The sequence below is a fragment of the Mastigoproctus giganteus genome, chromosome 3 (assembly GCF_048544385.1).
Source record: "Mastigoproctus giganteus isolate SK-2022 chromosome 3, ASM4854438v1, whole genome shotgun sequence".
In the NCBI taxonomy this organism is placed as follows: Eukaryota; Metazoa; Arthropoda; class Arachnida; order Uropygi; family Thelyphonidae; genus Mastigoproctus; species Mastigoproctus giganteus.
In genome coordinates, this window is record NC_143577.1 from 41,758,107 (window position 1) to 41,774,151 (window position 16,045).

Genomic DNA, 16,045 nt, shown 5'->3' on the forward strand with positions numbered 1-16,045 from the left:
TCTTTTTCTCTTCTTTGATGACACTCTTATTTCAATATCACATATCTCTACTAGGAATTACCCTAACTTCTATTCTCTCACTCTTAGCATAAGCATGTCACGAATATTGCTTTCTCTGCATCTAAAAAACTGGGTTTTCATTTTCACTCTCATTTCTTCTAAACAACTATTTACTCTGTATAAATCTTGAATCTTCCGCACCATGGAATGTTGTTCCCACAATAAGGTGGTGCACCCAAAACATTTCTTAAGGTTCTAGAATCCAATTCAAAAGAGGACAAACAGATTAACTAATGATCCATCTCTTCCAAAGTCTCTGTGAAGTACACTACCTCTAGCAGAAGCATAAATCCAAGAACCATAATTAAGTTTAGAATGAACAAACGCTTGGTAGAAACAAAGAAAGATACAGCAATCTGATTTCTGTATCTTTTTTTGTCTCTACCTCTGGTGAATACAATGTAGAAAAGTCAGCTTCCTGTCAAAAATTAGTCCTAGGAATCTGGCTTCTGTTACCACCAGGATGGTGTTTTACCCAATCCTTAATTCTGGGTTGGGATGAAGATTCTGTTTGCAACAGAAGTTACATAAACAGTCTTCTGTGACAAAAATCTGAACCCATTAGTCATTGTCCACAATGAAAGATGATCAATGCCTTTTTTGAAGTTGCCTTTCAATAACCCTCATTTAGCAGAAATGACAAAATATAGAAAATCACCACAACATAGAGGGCATTATTTACCATTAGGTAAAGTTGTTCTCTGAGAGAGTTTATTTTTATTGTGAAAAGCATGACACTTAGTACAAATCCTTGTGGAATACGGTCTTGTTGGCAAAATACTCGAGAGAGTATTTTGCAACATGACTTGAAATTGGCAATTTAGTAAGAAGTTTTTAATGAAACAAGAAAGATAATTGTTAAGAACAAAGTTATGGAGGTCTTGTAATATGCCAAATTACCATGCTATGTTGTAAGCTTTTCTGATATCAAAGAAAACTGATACCAGATGCTTGAATTTAATAAACGCATCACAAATGGTACATTTTAAATTTGATTAAATGATCCAAAGTGGTCCTGGTTCTTTGAAAGCTGCACTGTGTCCTGGAATGCAGACAGTTTATTCCCAAATACCAAATAAGGCAAGCATTAACTATTCTTTTCAGGACCTTTCACAAACAGTTTGTCAGAGCAACGGGTTGATAGTTACTTGTATTTCCAGGATCGTTCATAAGATGGTACAGTAAGTACATTAGCATTAGCAAGGGCACATGATGCAAGAAAGCAAACTTATATACCATCAGCCAAAAAAAAAAAAAAAAAAAAAAAAAAAATCACCTTATTTCACCCATTCCCTCACTCCAAATATTTGTCAAGTTCTGCCTTGAATCTATTTAAGCTATCAACTTCTACAATGACAGATGGAAGTTTGTTCCAGCAATCAACCACCTGCTGGCTAAAGCCAAACTTCTGCATATCTATCCTACAACCGTCTTTCCTCAATTTGAATTTATGACCTCTCAGGTGATTATTCTGAGCAAGAATCCCATCAGCATTGAGAATGCTCAAACCATTCAAGGCTTTATACACCGCAATCAGATCACCTCACAGGTGCCTAGTCTCCAGACACTGCAATCTGCAAAACTTAAGCCTTTCTTCATAAGAGCAACCCTTTGTTCTGTTCACTAATCTTGTTGCCCTTCTCTGTACTCGTTCCAACAGCTCAACATCCTTCTTAAAATGAGGCCTCCAAACCTGTATACAGTACTCAAGGTGTGCCCTGACCATTGCCTTATACAAGGGGATAATCACCTCCTTATCCCTGCTAGAAAAATTCCTGTATATCATTGACAAGACGCCATGAGCTACTCTTGCAGACCATCTGCACTGCTCAGAAAACTTCATATCTGCCTGCACAATTACCCCTAGGTCCTTTTCATTCTCTACCACTGTCAGTGTGGTACCACAGAGCAGAAACGTTACTCTGGGATTACTGCTTCCCATATGTAGTTAGTTAGTTATTTTTGGTTTTTAGGAGCATTAGCAACTAAGGCCATATTGCTCCGGGAATATGTGGTGGTCATTCCCTGACCTTTCCACATCCTCCGTATTTGGTGGTGACAGGCTCGAACCCCGGTCTAATCAAGAAGCGTGCGCTATGCACTGCTGCTCCTTCCCATCTGGTACGGAAGCGCTCTCCTATATGTAGTACTTTACATTATTCCTTGAGTACTGCGTACAGATCTGGAGGCCTCATTTTAGGAAGGATGTAGATTTGCTTGAACGTGTACAGAGAAGGGCAACAACATTGGTGAGGGGAATGAAGGGATCCTCTTACCAAGAGAGGCTTAAGTTCTGAAAATTGTAGTGGCTGGAGACTTATACACTTCAATCAGATCACCTGCGCGGTGATCTGATTGAGGTGTATAAGGCCTTGAATGGGTTGAGCATGCTGAATTCTGATGGGATCCTTCCACTTGTTCCGATTACAAACCTAAGGGGGCATAAATTGAAATTAAGAAAAGACAGATGTAGAATAGATGTGTGGAAAATTGCCTTTAGCCAGCAGGTGGTTAATTGCTGGAACAAACTTCTATCTGTCGTTGTGGAAGTTGATAGATTAAATAAATTTGAGGAACTGGACAGGCATTTGGAGAGAATGGTGTGATTTTTTTTTTTTTTTTGGCTGATGCTGCATAAGCTCATACACTTGCTTTCTTGCATCACATGCCACTACTACTACTACTATTACATTTGTCAATGTTAAATTTCATTTGCCACCTCTCAGCCCATCTGCTCAACTTTTCTAGATCCTGTTCAGCAGTGTACTGTCATTAGTGTCATTAACAACCCTGCCAACCTTCGTATCGTCTGCAAACTTGGACATTAAGCTGGATATACCATCATCAATATCATTTATAAATACAGAAAACAACAATGAACCCAAACCTGAACCCTGAGGGACTCCACTAATAACATCAGTCAATGAAGAGCAGTGTCCATTGATTACCACTCTCTGTCTTCTCACAGTCAAACATCCCTTTATGCATAGCAGCAATTTGCCTCCAATGCCACACTGCTCCAATTTGTGCAGCAGTCTTCCATGTGCAATAGTATCAAAGGCCTTTCTAAGATCCAAATATATGATATCAAAGTTATTCTTTGCGTCCTGTTCCTTTGTGAGAGTGACTACATCATGGTTTCTGTCCTGTCTATCCTTTCTGTACACATTGTACTTCCCAAATTCCAGTTCTGCACTGTTTATGTCAGTGTGACACCATGTCTCTGATATCCCAACAATATCTGCCTTTGATGTCTTGACTAGCACTTCAAGCTCATCAAATTTATTAACTATACTCCTAGCATTGGTGTACATGCAAGTATACATGCACCAGTTTCTAAACTTATTTACTCTAACACAGCCCACATATTTACTTGTTCCACTATGACTCCCAGCAGTCCTGGAAATCCCCATTGCCTTGCTTTCCAGGCTGCTGCTGAATTGCATTTCAATAGAAGTAGTGCAAGAATCACTTTTACCTCTGCCAGTGGCTACTGTTAATCTATTAGTCCATGTATCCCCCAAGCTATCAGTTTTCCGACCCATTTAACTCTGCCTCGATAGCCTTAGCTAGTTTTTGGGAAAAACCAGCACTTCCCAAAACCATCCTTCCCAAAACCAACCAACTTCCCAAAACCATCCTTTCCTGGTTTTGAGAAGGCAAGAACAATTGCTTTCCTCCAGGAATCCAGGATTTCTTTGCCAAGAAAGAGTCTATTGAATAAAACTAGATGATGATCTTTAGATTATGTTGAAAGGTGGTTTATCATTTCTTAGTAGATATGATCTAGCCCCACAGCGTGGGCCTAGATGATATCTATTATGAAATGATGGTCTTGAGAGAATGAGTGCTGCACTTCCTGTTTACTCTTCCTGTATAAAGGGCGTGTTGTATGAATCAAGTGCTTTTGAAGCACCTCAAGCATTATCTCCCCCCCCCAGAACTCTGGGGGAATGATGTTATTACAGAGATTTTTGAAAATGCTTCTCCTAGAATATTTGTTATTGCAGTTTGATCTGCAATTGGTCTTCCAGTGTTCTCTAGGATCACTGAAGGACAGAGTGAATATTCTCCCTTCATTCAAGTAGGTACAGGATACTCATACTTTTGCATCAATATTTACTTGACAACTGTCTGACATCGATCTTTCAAATCTCTTCTTTAGAGACATGAAGAAGATCCAATCTGATGTGGCACCACATGAAGGGGTCAGTGTTCCACTGTTCTCTAGGATCACTGAAGGACACGGTGAATATTCTCCCTTCATTTGAGTAGGTACAGGATCCTCATTCTTTCGCATCAATATTTACTTGACAACTGTCCCACCTTGATCTTTCAAATCTCTTCTTTAGAGATATGAAATTGATCCACTCTGATACGGCACCACAAGGAGAGGTCAGTGTTTTATAGGAGGTTATGATAAAAGGTATTCACTCTATTGATGTGGCTTTCAGAAGTTGTTGGGCACATGTGGCTTCCAATAAAAGATCTCCAAGATTGTAACCTTTTCACAGATTTTGTGGATCCTGCCAACCCTTCTAATCCTTTCTGGATGTAAAATGGAAATTATAGAAAAGTAGTACTAATGATGCCTTATATGAGAGCTTGAAGGACAAGGTGGATGCCCTCGAAGGATTTAAATTTAGGACCCATCAAGCCCTCAGCTGCCCATATCAATGCCAGAGTTTCCACTTGAACTTCACGAAACACAGCGGCAACCCCCAAGGTAGAATGCGCTGGTCCCAAAGGAACTAGTTGTTGTAGGTGACTCTATTGGCAGGGAAACAGAGAACATATTGTGCAAAAAGGATAGATGGAACAGGACCAGGGCATGTCTGCAGGGGCAAAGGTTGATGATGTTGTAGAGCAGATATCAACTTTTAAGGGCACAAAGGGTGATATTGTTGTACATATTGGAACTAATGATATTTTGAGTAGGAGATCAGCAGATTTGCTTAACAAGTACAAGTCAATGCTGAAAAAAAGCCGTGAGTTAGGGTTGAATTTGAAAGTGTCTGCAATTCTGCCCAGACACGATAGGAGGGAGTATATGATGACAGCCTTGTCGATCAATTCAGCCCTGGAGAGATTGTACTAAGGCTCAAGGGGTATAATTTTTCTCGGCCTGGTCTGTGCTTTTTAACAGAAGAGACTGCTTCTAAAGGGATGGGATACACTTAAATAGAAAGGGTACAACAATATTTGCTGATGCTATCGAGGCAGAGTTAGGTGGATCAGAAAACTGCGAGCTTGGGGGGCATACACGGAATAATAGATTAACAGTAGCCTCTGGCAGAGGTGAAAGTGATTCTTTCACTGCTTCTATTGAAATGCAATTGAGCAGCAGCCTCAAAAGCAAGGCGATGGGGATTTCCAGGACTGCTGGGAGTCATAGTGAAACAATTAAATACATGGGCTGTGTTAGGGTAATTAAAAGTAGAAACAGGTGCATGCATACCTGCATGCACACCAATGCTAGGAGTATAGTTAATAAATCCGATGTGCTTGAAGTGCTAGTCAAGACATCAAAGGCATATATTGTTGGGATATCAGAGACGTGGTGTCACACAGACATAAGCAGTGTATAATTGGAATTTGGGGAGGACGATGTGTACAGAAAGGATAGACAGTATAGGAAGGGAGGAGAGGTTATGCTGTTAGTTAAAAAACACATAAAATCTAAGGAAGTCCATCCAATTGATGTTGGTGGACAATGCAACGGTTGAGTCTGTTCGGCGTGACATAAGCAAGGGGAAAGGAAAAATGAGAATAGGTGTGTGTTATAGGCCTAATGAATTTGATGAGTATAATGAGCAATTGTGCAGAGAAATAGAGTGGGCCAGTAAATTAGAGTGTCTTATAATGGGGGATTTTAATTTCCCACAGATTGACTGGAATATGTGGGTTGGTCACTCTAACACTAGCACGGCTCTTGTGGATTTATTGGAGGATTGTTTTCTACAGCAGCATGTTTGGGTGGCAACTAGAAGGAATAATGCTCTTGATCTGATTATCAGTAGTGATTCTTCATACATTAAGAATTTGCAGGTAAATGAACCACTATGTTGCAGTGATCACAGTGGGCTGAAGTGGGATTTATTCAAAGAGGTAACTATCATCAAGGATAAAGGGAAGGGTTTTTGCTTTTGTAAAGGTGACTACGGTAGTCTGAGACAGTATTTAAATTCTATACAGTGGAACCAACTGATTATGTTACCAACGGCAAATTCAAAATGGGAAGCATTCAAAGAACTTATCTTGGAAGCTACTAGTCTTTTCATACCAAAAAAGAAATACTGTTCAAGATTTAGGCCTAAATGGATGTCAGATGAACTAATTAGAGAGATGAAAAATGCACGGGATACATATAAATTAACATGTGACACAGAAGCCTATGATAGATATAAGCTGGTCTGTAACCAAGTTACATAGGAGGTTAGGCAGGCGAAGGCAGATTACGAGAAATCTTTGGCAAAGGATGCAAAGAAAAACAGCAAAGAGTTCTTTACTTATGTAAACTCTAGAAGGAAGGAGTTGAATCAGATTGGTCCACTTGATATCGATGGTTCAACTGTTGATGATCCAGGTCAAGTAGCTAAAAAACTGAATGAATATTTTGCATCGACATTCACACATGAATAGTTATTCAGAGAGGAGAATGCCAGAGGTGTATTCAACTCTGGCAGTAAGCTAGAGAATCTTGTAATAACTGAGAGTAAAGTGGAGGAGAAATTGTTGAAGATAAACAGAAGAAAGGCACCTGTGGTGATGGAATCTATCCAGTTATATTAAATGAGGCGGCAAAATAAGTAAGCAAACCCTTAGCCATAATTATGAAAGCTTCCCTGGACTCAGGGGATGTTCCCATGGACTGGAGATGTGCAAATGTGACCCCAATTCAGAAACCAGGATCAAAAGGTGAAACAGGTAATTAGCATTAGCATTAGTAGAGGCATATGATGAAAGAAAGCAAGCATATGCAGCATCAGCCCCAAAACAAAAAAAAAACCGCTCCCATTTCACCCCTCGGTTCATTCCAAATACCTGAACAGGTTAGCCTTAAATTTATTTAAACTATCAACTTCCACAACAAGGGATTGAAGTCTGTTCCACCAACCAACTACCCGCTGGCTAAAGGCAAACTTCCACACATCTATCCTATATCTGTCTTTCCTCAATTTGAATTTATACCCTCTCAGGTGATTATTCTGAGCAAGAGGAAGAATCCCATCAGCATTGAGCATGATCAAACCATTCAAGGCATTATACACTTCAATCAGATCACCTCGCAGGTGCCTAGTCTCCAGATACTGTAATTTGCAAAATTTAAGCCTTTCTTCGTAAGAGTAACCCTTTGTTCCATTCGCTAATCTTGTTGCCCTTCACTGTACTCATTCCAATAGCGGTACATCCTTCTTAAAATGAGGATTCCAGACCTGTATACTGTACTCAAGGTGTGGCCTGACCATTGCCTTATACAAGGGAATAATCCCATCCTTATCCCTGCTAGAAAAATTCCTGTATATCATTGACAAGACACTATGAGCTACTCTTGCAGACCATCTGCACTGCTCAGAAAACTTCTTATCTGCCTGCACAATTAGCCACAGGTTCTTTTCGTACTCTACCACTGTTACTGTAGTAGCACAGAGTTGTTATTTCACTCTGGGGCTACTGCTTCCCATATGTAGTGCTTTACATTTGTCAATGTTAAACTTCATTTGCCACCTCTCAGCCCATCTGCTCAACCTTTCCAGATCCTGTTGCAGCAGCATAGATTCAGTAGTGTCCTTCACAACACTGCCAACCTTCGTATCGTCTGTAAACTTCAACTTTAAGCTTGATATATACCATCATCAATATCATTTATAAATACAGAAAACAATAATGGGCCCAACACTGAACCCTGAGGGACTCCACTAATAACATTAGTCCAGGATGAACAGTGTCCACTGATTACCACTCTCTGTCTTCTCACACTCAACCATCCCTTTATCCATAGTAGCAATTTTCCTCCAATGCCACACTGCTCCAATTTGTTCAGCAGTCTTCCATGTGCAACAGTATCAAAAGCCTTTCTAAGATCCAAATATATGATATCAAAGTTATTCCCTGCATCCAGTTGCTTTGTGACCACATCATAGTATCCAAACAAATTGGTCAGAGAGGACTTTCCCTTAACAAAACCATGCTGTGTCAGAGCTATAACTGAAGTCTTGTCTAGATTATCCTGCAGTGCTTCTTCAACCAGTGCCTCCATTAATTTTCCTGGAACAGAAGTTAAACTAACAGATCTATAATTACTTGTGTCACCCTTTGATCCTCCTTTGTGAATTAGGATCACATATGAACTTCTCCAGTCCATGGGTACCTCCACTGAGTCCAAAGAAGCTCTTATAATTATGGCTAAGGGTTTGCTTACTTCCTTTGCTACCTCCTTTAATATAACTGGATAGATCCTATCCACCCAGGGTGCCTTTTTTATGTTTATCTTCAACAATTTCTCCTCCACTTTCCTCACAGTTACCTCTAGTTGCCTCCCGAACATGCTGATGTAGAAAACAATCATGCAATAAATCTACAAAAGCATTGATAGTGTGTGAGTGACCACCCCACAAATTCCAGTCAATATCTGGGAAATTAAAATCCCCCATTATAAGACTCCGATTTACTGGCCCACTCTATTTCCATGTACAGTTTCTTATTATACTCATCAGAGTCATTAAACCTAAAATACACTCCTACTCTCAATTTTATCTCCCAATGCTTATGTCACACCAAACTGGCTCGACACAGCACTGTCCACCAATGTCGACTGGCTTCACTTCCTTGGATTTTATGTGTTTCTTAACTAATAGCATAACCCCTCTCCCTTCCTATCCTTTACACATTGTACTCACCAAATCCATTTCTGCATTCCTTATATCTGTGTGACACCACGTCTCTGATATCCCAACAATATCTGCCATAATTACAAATCTGTTAGTTTAACTTCTGTTCCAGAGAAATTAATGGAGGCACTGGTTAAAGAAGCATTGCAGGATCATCTAGACAAGACTTCAGTTATAGCTTGGACACAGCATGGGTTTTGTTAAGGGGAAGTCTTGTCTGACCAATTTGATTGGATACTATGATGTGGTCACAAAGGAACTGGATGCAAAGAATAACTTTGATATCATATATTTGGATCTTAGAAAGGCCTTTGATACTGTTGCACATGGAAGAACAAACTGCTGAACAAATTGGAGCGGTGTGGCATTGCAGTCAAATTGCTGCTATGGATAAAGGGATGGTTGAGTGGGAGAAGACAGAGAGTGTTAATCAATGGACACTGCTCTTCGTGGACTAATGTTATTAGTGGAGTCCCTCAGAGTTCACTGTTGAATATTCATCATTTCTAAATACAGAAAACTCTATATTCATGATTTATAAATACAGAAAACTCTGTATTCATCATTTATAAATACAGAGTTTTCTGTATTTATAAATGATATTGATGATAGTACATCAGGCTTAATGTCCAAATTTGCAGACAATACGAAAGTTGGAAGGGTTGTTAATGACACTAATGACAGTATGCTGCTGCAACAGGATCTAGAAAAGTTGAACAGATAGGCTGAGAGGTGGCAAATGAAGTTTAACATTGACAAATGTAAAGTACTACATATGGGAAGCAGTAACCCTAGAGTAACGTATCATCTCAGTGGTACTACACTGACAGGTGATGTAAGGAAAGTTCGTGTCAGATGGCACTTGGGATTTCTCCCATCTCCGCGTGTGTTTCGCTGTATTGAGGACAGTACACTGCCAAGCGAGAGACTTGAAAGTGTGTGGGCCGTGTCTGTGCGGTGTGATATGTTGTGCCCATTGTTTGTCTGGCTAATTGGATGCCAGGTCCCTAGAGGGGCCTGACATTGCCCATACCTTGACACGTGGAGGCTAGCCGGGTATATCCAGTATCACAAAAAATTGCTCTGGCAGATCCTGCCACCTAGTTTCCTGGGATTTCAGTGGCTAGGACCTAAAAAAAAAAATTTATGCGTTTGACATTAATGCTTAATGGGATTGCTGTTAGGAAATCGCTGGTTGGGGTTTAACACTAAAGAGATGTGTTAAAGGTCTAATAGGTCAGGCAAAATTTTGATGTTATTAAATTTGCCTTATACAAGGGAATAATCACATGTGAGGCTATACGCTAGATAAAAGCTAATAGTGTTAGTTGTCTTAGAGATTTACACGAAACCAGCAGAAGTTAGACATTGATTAGAATTTGGCGGCATTGTTAAGTGTGTACTCGGTCGATTTAGTGAGAGAGGGAGGGAGAGACTGTAGACTGGAGGGAAAACAGATAGAACAATAGGAAGAATAGAGTAGGCATCCCCAAAGAGGTCAGTGGAGACAAGCCCCACCAGGCGAAGTATGGGGGTTAGGCAGGGAGGAGAGGAGACAGAGATCCGTCTTTTCCCTCCCCTGCCTGGGGATGGGGTTTTAAAGGGAACCAGGTTAGAGTACCCAGTTCAGATCGCCAATGGCGTGTTGGCAGCAAAGCCGCAGAATGTCTTCGTCAGTGTCATGTCCAAGCAGTGTCGAATCTGGTATGAAGGTCAAGCTGCCCATCCCGCTCTGGGGGTGGGATATGTTGCCTGGCAGTGGGGAACCCACCAGGAGAGGGGGTGGGAGAGACACACATTTAGTTCATTCATAATCTGCATTCTCACTCTACTTGCATTCTTTTTTTTTTTTTTTATTCATTTATTATTATTTTTTTTAATACTTTATTTCTTATTTTATAATTTTTTTTCCAAGTTTTTTATACATATATATATATATATATTTATTTTTTATTATTTTTTTTCACTCAACTCATTCAATTTTTTCTCACACACCAGGAGGGGATGCAATGATGTGTAGTGTAAATTTAAATACTAATTAAAACTAGGGTTAGTGTGTACTTAACTGTAGCATTTATGGTTTGTGTTCTTTTTCTAGCACACTTACACTTTTATTCATTCTTCTAGCTCTCATCTCGTTTATTCAACTCTTACTTTCTGCACTGCACTCTCTGGGCACCTAAACTTACTGTTATTCTTCAGTTGTGGTTTAGGCCTAGCCGCAAGTTTTTTTTTTTTTTTTTTGCAGGCCAGGGGAGAATGCAGTGATAGTGTTTATGTGGTTAGTAAATGTTTGTTAGTACAGTATATATAAAGTAATGTAAGTTATTTTTAACTTTGTATTGTTTCGGCCAATTACATTTGCTCTTCCACTCATTCCCATTCACTCTCTCTTTCCCTCATGCTAGGTCATTCTTTCTTTCACCAAAACTGCTATTTATTCCCTTTTACCATAATTCCTAGTTCACTCAGTGCCCAGCCTATTTATTCTATCTTTCATTTTCATTCATTCATTCTTCTTTCATTCTACATTGCACCTCCTTGCTACTAGCTTAGTGATATTTTTCAGTTAATCTGCTTCTCTGGTTGTTTGTACATCTCCCTCCCCTACATGTTTACTTATTTGGTGTGTGCGGTTTAAATAGTTTACTTCCTGCCATGTGTAGGAACTCCAGGTTCCTACACATGGCAGGGTAGTCCTGAGGAGTTTTGCTATGTCAGGTTTCTGTCAGGGTGCAGAATACTGCTATCCTAACAGTTTTAAGTCATCGTCTGGGCATGGTGGGAAACTTGGGCAATTTTACTATTGATTAATATTTAATTGTTGGGGGGCTGAATTGCCATTCTTTGGATTGCTCTGCGCATTTCGAATACTTTCTGTGTGAAAGATGTAAAAGCTTTATAATTTTGCTCTTCTATGATGAATAGATGTTCTTCTCCCCTGGAAGGGGACCAATCTGTGCTATTAGCTCTGTTCCAGGGATGTCATATATTATATATTCAAATAGAATGTGTGCCCAGTCTTCACTTTCGCCACAGGTGCAGTTTGGGTCATCAGTCAGGCCTAAGGAGGTTAGTTTCGCCTTTAGGGAGCTGTGACCTGTCAATATAAATGTTGTAAAAAGTCCAGGGGCATACCACTTAGGTGGCTTTGGGCTAACCATTGACACCCGTGGCAGAAACCGTTTGGTAACCAGACCTCTGGTTTCCTGCTCCCACTTTGTTTGCCATAGCTCATGGAGCTTTGTGGCTATTCTTTTTCTTTCATCATTGAAGGTGTTGGTTGTATCAAGGGCTATCCCCAGAAATTCTGGGGATAGCCCTTGATACAACCAACACCAACACCTGGAGATAATTGTGCAGGCAGATATGAAGCTTTCTGAGCAGTGCAGATGGTCTGCAAGACTAGCTCATGGTGCCTTGTCGATATATACAGGAATTTTTCTAGCAGGGATAAGGAATAGATTATCCCCTTGCATAAGACAATGGTCAGGCCACACCTTGAGTACTTTATACAGGTCTGGAGGCCTCATTTTAAGAAGGATGTAGAGCTGTTGGAACGAGTACAGAGAAGGGCAACAAGATTAGTGAACAGAACAAAGGGTTGCTCTTATGAAGAAAGGCTTAAGTTTTGCAAATTACAGTGTCTGGAGACTAGGCACCTGCAAGGGGATCTGATTGAGATGTATAAGGCCTTGAATGGTTTGAGCATGCTCAATGCTGATGGGATTCTTCCTCTTGCTCAGAATAGTCCCCTGAGAGGGCATAAATTAAAATTGAGGAAAGACAGTTGTAGGATAGATGTGCGGAAGTTTGCCTTTAGCCAGCAGGTGGTTGATTGCTGGAACAAACCTCCATCTGTCTTTGTAGAAGTTGATAGCTTAAATAGATTGACTTGACAAACATTTGGAGCAAGTAATTGGATGAAATAAAGGGATTTTTTTTTTTTTTTTTTTTTTGACTGATGCTATATAAGCTTGCTTTCTTGCATCATGTGCCTTTTCTAAGGCTAATGCTAATGTATCATCCTTTTAATTGGATTTTCATTTTGAAGAACAGGAAAAAGTCACAGGTGGGCCAGCTCAGGAGAATAGGAAGAGTCTGAGACCACTGTTATCATTTTGTTCTTGGCTAAAAACTGCTGAACAGACAAAGCCGTGTTTACTGGCACACTGTCATGATGCAGAAGCCGATCCTGAGTGTGCCATTTATCTGGCAAAAGACAATCAGCACACTCCTGACATTTGATCTGACTTGCCTTGCCTATATTTGGACATGGAAATGATAGACTTTTCACTCTGAGAGCTCCTGCTTTGCTTCTGAGTCATAACCACAATCCCAGCTTTCGTCCCCTGTTATGACCTGTGAAAGGAAATTTCTGTCCTTTCCAGCCTGTGCATGCAGGTGCCATACACACAGGAAGCTGGTTCTGTTTCTGTTCATGCTTCAGCAAAGAGGGTCCAAATTTTGCAGCAATCTGCCTCATGTTTAAATTTTCAGTTGAAATGTGTCAGCACATAGCTGTAAAATAGGGACCTAGAATGTCACAAATATCATTAATTGTACATTGTCTGTCCTAATAGAGGATGATACATGTTTTCAACAATTTTAACAGTCCAACTCAACAGTGGATGACCTGAGCATACCAAAATCCTCAACCACGGTTTGGCCATCTTGGAAATGTGAATCATCATCACATTTCCAAAATGGCATCATCACTAATTGTTTGTTTAAGCATTGTATATGTCTCCAAAGCTGTTTTCCCAAGTTAATTACAAATTTTATGCAAATTCAATCTTCATTCACATCTACCACCTTACTCAGCTAAAAAAATCGCAAAACATATTTAAATATCATTGTCCTATTGGCATAAAACTTGTCACACTAACTCACAATGAATTAGTTTAGCAGTTTTTAACAGTACACTGCTATACCACATGTGATTAATGCTACATGTGGTTGGTCCAAAAACTTTTCGCTTGCATCCCATACAGTTTTAAATTTGATGTCGTAATACAGTCTGTGCCATTATGAATTACATACCGATTTCCTGACCCCTCCAAGGAAAGAATGTGGGAAAGTACTGCTGATATCAAAAATATAAGAAAAGTATATATGGGACTGCAAAAAAAAAGTAGATACTGTGTTTTCAAAATTTCAAATCTTTTTCCCCAGAAAAATTTCCATAAGCATCTGCTTTTCACAAATATAGCATTAGAACTTCAGTGCAATCTGAAATCGCTCAATTTGGCTGCACTAAAATTGAGTTTTTGTATTAATATATGTTTTTAAATATTAAAAAAAAAATAATGCATAAGCTTTCTGTATTCTATTTAGTTAATAATGCATAACAGCTACTGTATTGTACTGCATTTTTGAATGTTTGATTTATTAAAATTTTATTAAAAGGTATGTTCAAAAACTTCTTTTAAAATTGTAAAACTTTAAAATTTTAAAGAAATGCTGCATACAATGCTGTTGTTGTTATTTGGTTTTTAGGAGCATTAGCAACTAAGGCCATATTGCTCCGGGGATATGTGGTGGTCATTTCCTGACCTTCCACATCCTCTGTATTTGGTGGTCACGGGCTCGAACCCCGGTCTAATCAAGAAGTGTGTGTGCTATGCACTGCTGCTCCTGCCCACCTGGCTACGGAGGCGCCTGCATACAATGCAATAGCATTTTATGCAGCATTGTTTTGCATTGCACATAGCACATATGTTGAAGTGATATATACAGTAAAATCCCATTATATAATGAGATTTTACTGTATATATCACAATTTCTGGAATACCTATAAACAGAAGAGGAAAAGTTAAAAGGAAAGGCCGTAAAACTATTTATAAAGTAATTATTATTTACAAAAAGAACAGGAAAATCAAGTGGTTACTACAGCAGAACGTCGGTTATCTGGAAGTCAGTTATCCGGAACATCAGTTATCCAGAATAATTTTAAAGTCTGATCTTTCTTCTTTTTTTTATTAACTGGTAGTACAGTAAGCACTGGTTATAGTGATCATGTTTGCATATTGAATTTTGATTATAATAAGTGAAAGATCAAGTTTACTACCCATTTATAACAGATTGTACAAACAAATAGCCCAATAAACTGCAAATTGAAAATTTGCAGTTTATTGGGCCACAAATGCAAATTGTTTTTATTGTTTTAAGGTGGTGACCTCTAGAATTCTATGTGACCTTCAGAAATGTGCTTTAGAAAAATATCACACAGACTACTCAGTTTTCTCGAAAACCATAAGTGAATTTCAGACTAGTTTAGCTCCAGATTCTGGTAAGAATAATATCAGCTCCAAACTGTGCGATTTAAGAAAATGCATAGTTTTAACATTGCAACAAAAAACATAAATTATTAATAGAATTAGAAAAGGTGAAAATTTAGGAAATTTCTCCAAAGAGTTTAATATGGACTTCAATGATTTATAACATCGAGAAAATTTCAAATGCTATAACAGAATTTGTATCGAGCAAAAAAAAATACGTCAAAACTTGAAAATGCTGGTTTAGAGAGTGCACTTTATTTTTTGTTTTCTTCTAAAGCAAAGTTTAGGTGAACCAGTGTCTGGTCCAATGTTGTGCGAAAAAGCACTGGATTTTAATCGAAAATTAAGAGGTAGAGAAGATTTTAAGGCAAGCACAGGTTGGCTGAAAAATTTTGAACTGAGACATGGTATACGTGAACTAGACATTCAAGGTAAGAAACTTTCTGCAGATGAATCAGCAGCTGCGTCCTTTAAAAGTAAGTTCGCTTTAGTTAAGCAAATTATGCAAAAGAAAATGTTTATAATGTTGATGAGACGGGCTTATTATGGAAAGCATTACTGAGAAAAACTCTAGCCACTAAAAGAGAAATGCCTGCACCAAGTTTTAAGATGAGAAAATAGCGAGTTCCAATTGCTATGTGTGCAAATGTCACTGGGACACACAGATTGTCTGTGCTCATTATCAGTAAGTTGAAAAAACTGAGAGCATATAAAAATCTTTCTAATTTTCCTGTTTTGTATAAAAATCAAAATATGCCCAGATGGATGTTTCTGTTTTCCGAGATTAGTTTATAATTTTTTTTATTTAATTAA

At 38.9% G+C, this 16,045-nt stretch overlaps 1 protein-coding gene across 1 annotated transcript in view; it reads right to left on the minus strand.

Moving 5' to 3' along the window:
• Positions 1-16,045, minus strand: part of LOC150087903 (hemicentin-1-like) — a 1,496,027-nt gene that overhangs the window by 804,978 nt on the left and 675,004 nt on the right. The window lies entirely within an intron of this gene.